This window comes from Triticum urartu, chromosome 5A (genome assembly GCF_056163025.1).
Source record: "Triticum urartu cultivar PI428250 chromosome 5A, HENAU_Tu73, whole genome shotgun sequence".
NCBI lineage: Eukaryota > Viridiplantae > Streptophyta > Magnoliopsida > Poales > Poaceae > Triticum > Triticum urartu.
This window is the reverse complement of record NC_141877.1, coordinates 370,942,006-370,949,998: the sequence shown is the minus strand read 5'-3', so window position 1 is coordinate 370,949,998 and position 7,993 is coordinate 370,942,006.

Here is a 7,993-nt window from a genome sequence, read left to right as displayed (position 1 = left end):
TTGTGGTGCAGAGGAGGCGGTGTGGGCCGGGTGCCCGCGCAACTGTGTGGTATGGAGGAGGCCGTGATGGACTGGCGGCGCCTGTGCAACCATATGACAGGGAGGAGGAGGTGATGGGTCAGGTGCCTGTGCAACCGTGTGGTGCGGAGGAGGCAGTGATGATCTGCCGGCGCCCGTGCAACCATACGACACGGAGGAGTAGGTGATGGGTCGAGTGCATGTGTAACCGTGTGGTGTGGTGGAGATGGTGATGGCTCGGGCGTGCCGAAATGAGGGAAGGGGAGAATATGGAGACATGGGTGGGCCATGAGGCGTGGTGATGACTTACGGCGCCCATGCAGCCATGTGAGGCAGAGGAGGCGATGATGGGCCAAGCTGGCGGTAACCGTGCGTTGTGCGATGATACATCACTTTGATAGGCATGGATATAGTTGGCCGCGCCATTAATTTCCCTCGTACCAATCTACCAGATGTGCATGAGCGACATGTAACCCTTTTTTTCTCGCAAAAAAGTTGCCCCTCTGATCCAAAATAAATGTCGTGGTTTTAGTTCAAGGATTAAGTGACACGTAACCCATCAAGTGGTGGACACACATAGTTGGATGGTTGACCCAAACAGTAAACAATACCTCTGTTGGATGATTAGGAGGACATAGGTATCCCATGCTCACCAGAGTTTAAGTCCCGGACTTGACATTGGTCCTCACATTCTTTTGGCGATATGCGTTCAGTGGGAGGAGACATTCCCATCGACTATGAAGGCGTCTATGGCGGTTTCGTCAATCTCAAGATGATGTGTCGGCTTAATCTCCTGGCGGAGCTCATATGGGTAGGGTGTGCGTGCATGCATTCATAGGATGAGTGTATGTTTGTGTATATGAGTGGTTTCGATTGTACTGTATTAAAAAATCTACTCACCTAGTAAGAGATCGTGGTTCTCCTGAAAAACCTGAGTGATTCTTCTAAAGAAATAAGTGACGTGGTCACTTGAACCTCCCAGCCCCAGAGCTCTCACAACCCTTGAATTCAAGGGAGCTTAGATATTGTAGTGATTCTTCAGTCGACCGTCACAGGGGGCGATTTCAACCTCATTAGTGTCGGTGCTAAAACTGGCGAATTTCGGGTTGGAGGTCCCAAACTGATGATAAGAGTAGGGGCACGATATTTATCCAGGTTCGGACCCTCTCGAAGAGGTAAAACCCTATGTCTTGCTTTTGTTAAATTGATTGTGGATGGGGAACATGGTACGGTATGATCTACCTCCAGATCGTATGAATGGGCTCTAACCTCTAAATCTCCAAAAACCTCCCCTATGAACTAAATCCCCATAGCTTATAGGTGCCTGGGTTACAATCTAGCGATAAACATCCCTATCATTCAAAACACGCCTTGAAGTGTACGCCAGGTCTTTGGTGGTTTCCATCTTGATTACACCGAGTGCCAGCATACGAGCCCGACCCAAGAGCACTGGACCGACGTGATTTGCACCCCTTATTTCAAGACACCGCCAGTAGCCCGTTAACTTGTCTTCAAACCAAGGAAACAGGCTCCTGGGTGGTTTTATTGTACGGGTCTTCGGCTTTGCAGGCGAGTTCGATTCTTTATGTCATCCGTCAATCTTTTGTTTGATGTTCGACCCTTGATGCCATGCTAAAATCCGAGCAACGATATACTTCGGATGTTGATGAGTCTTTTAACAGTATGCTTCAGTTGTAACCGAGGATAACCATCCGAGGTTGATTCCTTATAAGGGTAGTTTCATTCTCCTCGATGACCTTTAATGGTCTAGTGGCCCCACACCTCGGTATTTTCGCTTAAACGGAGGCATGGTGGTTCCAAAAATCCTCCTTTGACGGTGCTTTTAATCCTCTCCTCGATTTGCATCCCAAACTAGATGTTATGCCTAGGGAACACGCAGAGTAACTGTTGGGGGACTCAAGCGTCCCCCTTGACCAGTATTATTGCGGTAAATAAAAGGCGGCAGGGGAAGTAACACCTTTCACCCTGCTCGCTCCATCCTTGCCTTTACGCAACTCTTCCTTCCAACGCCACCTCTACAGCTCCAACAATGGCGAACACTCCTGGCTCTTCAAGGCGCCCTAATGGTCCTCTCGAGGGGGATTGGAGAAGTTGTTAGGTTACTAGTCCGCAGCTCAATCGACTCTCCACCGAGGGGTATCAACCTGATCCAGATTTCACATCATTCTGTCTTGGGCTACAGGCCACAGACATAGGGGTCATCAATGATAATTACCCCATGCCTCATGGGGAGGAGAGAATTTGTTTCATTCCCTTCCTTCTAAGAGGCCTTAGATTCCCTATTCACCCATTCCTTAGGGTGCTTATGGAGTTTTACGGGATCTAGCTCCATCATCTTCCTCCCAACTCTGTTCTCCACATATTGGGCTTCATTGCTCTCTGTGATGCCTTCCTTGGTTGCAAGGCACACTTTGGGTTATGGCGAAAATATTTATGCCTTGACCCTCATTCTTGCGATGGCCCTGTCTTCGAGGTCAGAGATGCCGAAGTGTGCAGGATTGTCGGGGTAGGTTATCTGCCCGGCACTCCTAAAGAGAATGTTGGAACCTGGGAGACCGAATGGTTCTACATCACCGATGTACTGCTTGATGATCCCGTGCGACAAGGCCTCCCGCCTTTCTCTCATACACCGCCTAAGAAGCAGTTCACCTGACGACTGAGGAGCTGCCCCCATGAAGAAGGTGTCGAGGTAGCTCGGTTGGCCGCCCAAGTCGCCTGCCTTGGCCACCACAAGCTTACCATCATCAATGTGATGGCGGTGGCCATAGGCCGAGTAGTTAAGCCGCTTCTGAAGGAAATATGCCCTAGAGGCAATAATAAAGTTATTATTTATTTCCTTATAATCATGATAAATGTTTATTATTCATGCTAGAATTGTATTAACCGGAAACATAATACATGTGTGAATACATAGACAAACAAAGTGTCACTAGTATGCCTCTACTTGACTAGCTCGTTAATCAAAGATGGTTATGTTTCCTGACCATGAACAATGAGTTGTTATTTGATTAACGAGGTCACATCATTAGTTGAATGATCTGATTGACATGACCCATTCCATTAGCTTAGCACCCGATCGTTTAGTATGTTGCTATTGCTTTCTTCATGACTTATACATGTTCCTATGACTATGAGATTATGCAACTCCCGTTTACCGGAGGAACACTTTGGGTGCTACCAAACGTCACAACGTAACTGGGTGATTATAAAGGAGCATTACAGGTGTCTCAAAGGTAGATGTTGGGTTGGCGTATTTCGAGATTAGGATTTGTCACTCCGATTGTCGGAGAGGTATCTCTGGGCCCTCTCGGTAATACACATCACATAAGCCTTGCAAGCATTACAACTAATATGTTAGTTGTGAGATGATGTATTACGGAACGAGTAAAGAGACTTGCCGGTAACGAGATTGAACTAGGTATTGGATACCGACGATCGAATCTCGGGCAAGTAACATACCGATGACAAAGGGAACAACGTATGTTGTTATGCGGTCTGACCGATAAAGATCTTCGTAGAATATGTAGGAGCCAATATGGGCATCCAGGTCCCGCTATTGGTTATTGACCGGAGACGTGTCTCGGTCATGTCTACATTGTTCTCGAACCCGTAGGGTCCGCACGCTTAAGGTTACGATGACAGTTACATTATGAGTTTATGCATTTTGATGTACCGAAGGTTGTTCGGAGTCCTGGATGTGATCACGGACATGACGAGGAGTCTCGAAATGGTCGATACGTAAAGATTGATATATTGGAAGCCTATGTTTGTACATCGGAAGTGTTCCGGGTGAAATCGGGATTTTACCGGGTTACCGGGAGGTTACCGGAACCCCCCGGGAGCCATATGGGCCTTCATGGGCCTTAGTGGAAAGGAGAAAGGGGCAGCCCAAGGTGGCTGCGCCACTTCCCCCTCCCCTAGTCCTATTAGGACTAGGAGAAGGTGGCCGGCCCCCCTCTCTCTCTTTCCCCCCTTGGGAATCCTAGTTGGAATAGGATTGGGGGGGGAGTCCTACTCCCGAAAGGAGTAGGACTCCTCCTGCGCCTCTCTCCCTGGCCGGCGCCCCCCTCCCCCCTTGGCTCCTTTATATACTGAGGTAGAGGCACCCTAGAACACACAAGTTGATCCACGTGATCTATTCCTTAGCCGTGTGCGGTGCCCCCTGCCACCATATTCCTCGATAATACTGTAGCGGAGTTTAGGCGAAGCCCTGCTGCTGTAGTACATCAAGATCGTCACCACGCCGTCGTGCTGACGGAACTCTTCCCCGACACTTTGCTGGATCGGAGTCCAGGGATCGTCATCGAGCTGAACGTGTGCTCGAACTCGGAGGTGCCGTAGTTTCGGTGCTTGATCGGTTGGATCGTGAAGACGTATGACTACTTCCTCTACGTCGTGTCATCGCTTCCGCAGTCGGTCTGCGTTGGGTACGTAGACAACACTCTCCCCCTCGTTGCTGTGCATCACATGATCTTGCGTGTGCGTAGGAAATTTTTTGAAATTACTACGAAACCCAACAGTGGCATCCGAGCCAGGTTATTTATGTTGATGTTATATGCACGAGTAGAACACAAGTGAGTTGTGGACGATACAAGTCATACTGCCTACCAGCATGTCATACTTTGGTTCAGCGGTATTGTTGGACGAGACGACCCGGACCAACCTTACGCGTCCGCTTACGCGAGACCGGTTCCCTCGACGTGCTTTGCACATAGATGGCTTGCGGGCGACTGTCTCTCCAACTTTAGTTGAACCGAGTATGGCTACGCCCGGTCCTTGAGAAGGTTAAAACGGAGTCTATTTGACAAACTATCGTTGTGGTTTTGATGCGTAGGTGAGATTGGTTCTTACTTAAGCCCGTAGCAGCCACGTAAAACTTGCAACAACAAAGTAGAGGATGTCTAACTTGTTTTTGCAGGGCATGTTGTGATGTGATATGGTCAAGGCATGATGCTGAATTTTATTGTATGAGATGATCAAGTTTTGTAACCGAGTTATCGGCAACTGGCAGGAGCCATATGGTTGTCGCTTTATTGTATGCAATGCAATCGCGATGTAATGCTTTACTTTATTACTAAACGGTAGTGATAGTCGTGGAAGCATAAGATTGGCGAGACGACAACGATGCTACGATGGAGATCAAGGTGGCGCGCCGGTGACGATGGTGATCATGATGGTGCTTCGGAGATGGAGATCACAAGCACAAGATGATGATGGTCATATCATATCACTTATATTGATTGCATGTGATGTTTATCTTTTTATGCATCTTATCTTGCTTTGATTGACGGTAGCATTATAAGATGATCTCTCACTAAATTATCAAGAAGTGTTCTCCCTGAGTATGCATCGTTGCCAAAGTTCGTCGTGCCCAGACACCACGTGATGATCGGGTGTGATAAGCTCTACGTCCATCTACAACGGGTGCAAGCCAGTTTTGCACACGCAGAATACTCAGGTTAAACTTGACGAGCCTAGCATATGCAGATATGGCCTCGGAACACGGAGACCGAAAGGTCGAGCGTGAATCATATAGTAGATATGATCAACATAAACGATGTTCACCATTGAAAACTACTCCATCTCACGTGATGATCGGTTATGGTTTAGTTGATTTGGATCACGTAATCACTTAGAAGATTAGAGGGATGTCTATCTAAGTGGGAGTTCTTAAGTAATATGATTAATTGAACTTAAATTTATCATGAACTTAGTACCTGATAGTATCTTGCTTGTTTATGTTGATTGTAGATAGATGGCTCGTGCTATTGTTCCGTTGAATTTTAATGCGTTCCTTGAGAAAGCAAAGTTGAAAGATGATGGTAGCAATTACACGGACTGGGTCCGTAACTTGAGGATTATCCTCATTGCTGCACAGAATAATTACGTCCTGGAAGCACCGCTGGGTGCCAGGCCTGCTGCTGGAGCAACACCAGATGTTATGAACGTCTGGCAGAGCAAAGCTGATGACTACTCGATAGTTCAGTGTGCCATGCTTTACAGCTTAGAATCGGGACTTCAACGACGTTTTGAACGTCATGGAGCATATGAGATGTTCCAGGAGTTGAAGTTAATATTTCAAGCAAATGCCCGAATTGAGAGATATGAAGTCTCCAATAAGTTATATAGCTGCAAGATGGAGGAGAACAGTTTTGTCAGTGAGCATATACTCAAAATGTCTGGGTATAATAATCACTTGATTCAATTGGGAGTTAATCTTCCGGATGATTGCGTCATTGACAGAATTCTCCAATCACTGCCACCAAGCTACAAGAGCTTCGTGATGAACTATAATATGCAAGGGATGAACAAGACTATTCCCGAGCTCTTCGCAATGCTGTAAGCTGCGGAGGTAGAAATCAAAAAGGAGCATCAAGTGTTGATGGTTAACAAAACCACTAGTTTCAAGAAAAAGGGCAAAGGGAAGAAGAAGGGGAACTTCAAGAAGAACGGCAAGCAAGTTGCTGCTCAGGAGAAGAAACCCAAGTCTGGACCTAAGCCTAAAACTGAGTGCTTCTACTGCAAGCAGACTGGTCACTGGAAGCGGAACTGCCCCAAGTATTTGGCGGATAAGAAGGATGGCAAGGTGAACAAAGGTATATGTGATATACATGTTATTGATGTGTACCTTACTAGAGCTCGCAGTAGCACCTGGGTATTTGATACTGGTTCTGTTGCTAATATTTGCAACTCAAAACAGGGACTACGGAATAAGCGAGCACTGGCAAAGGACGAGGTGACGATGCGCGTGGGAAACGGTTCCAAAGTCGATGTGATCGCGGTCGGCACGCTACCTCTACATCTACCTTCGGGATTAATATTAGACCTAAATAATTGTTATTTGGTGCCAGTGTTGAGCATGAACATTATATCTGGATCTTGTTTAATGCGAGACGGTTATTCATTTAAATCAGAGAATAATGGTTGTTCTATTTATATGAGTAATATCTTTTATGGTCATGCACCCTTGAAGAGTGGTCTATTCTTATTGAATCTCGATAGTAGTAATACACATATTCATAATGTTGAAGCCAAAAGATGCAGAGTTGATAATGAAAGTGCAGCTTATTTGTGGCACTGTCGTTTAGGTCATATCGGTGTAAAGCGCATGAAGAAACTCCATACTGATGGACTTTTGGAACCACTTGATTATGAATCACTTGGTACTTGCGAACCATGCCTCATGGGCAAGATGACTAAAACACCGTTCTCCGGTACTATGGAGAGAGCAGCAGATTTGTTGGAAATCATACATACCGATGTATGTGGTCCGATGAATATTGAGGCTCGTGGCGGATATCGTTATTTTCTCACCTTCACAGATGATTTAAGCAGATATGGGTATATCTACTTAATGAAACATAAATCTGAAACATTTGAAAAGTTCAAAGAATTTCAGAGTGAAGTTGAAAATCATCGTAACAAGAAAATAAAGTTTCTACGATCTGATCGTGGAGGAGAATATTTGAGTTACGAGTTTGGTGTACATTTGAAAAATTGTGGAATAGTTTCGCAACTCACGCCACCCGGAACACCACAGCGTAATGGTGTGTCCGAACATCGTAATCGTACTTTACTGGATATGGTGCGATCTATGATGTCTCTTACTGATTTACCGCTATCGTTTTGGGGTTATGCTTTAGAGACGGCCGCATTCACGTTAAATAGGGCACCATCAAAATCCGTTGAGACGACGCCTTATGAACTGTTGTTTGGCAAGAAACCAAAGTTGTCGTTTCTTAATGTTTGGGGCTGCGATGCTTATGTGAAAAAGCTTCAACCTGATAAGCTCGAACCCAAATCAGAGAAATGTGTCTTCATAGGATACGCAAAGGAGACTGTTGGGTACACCTTCTATCACAGATCCGAAGGCAAGACATTCGTTGCTAAGAATGGATCCTTTCTAGAGAAGGAGTTTCTCTCGAAAGAAGTGAGTGGGAGGAAAGTAGAACTT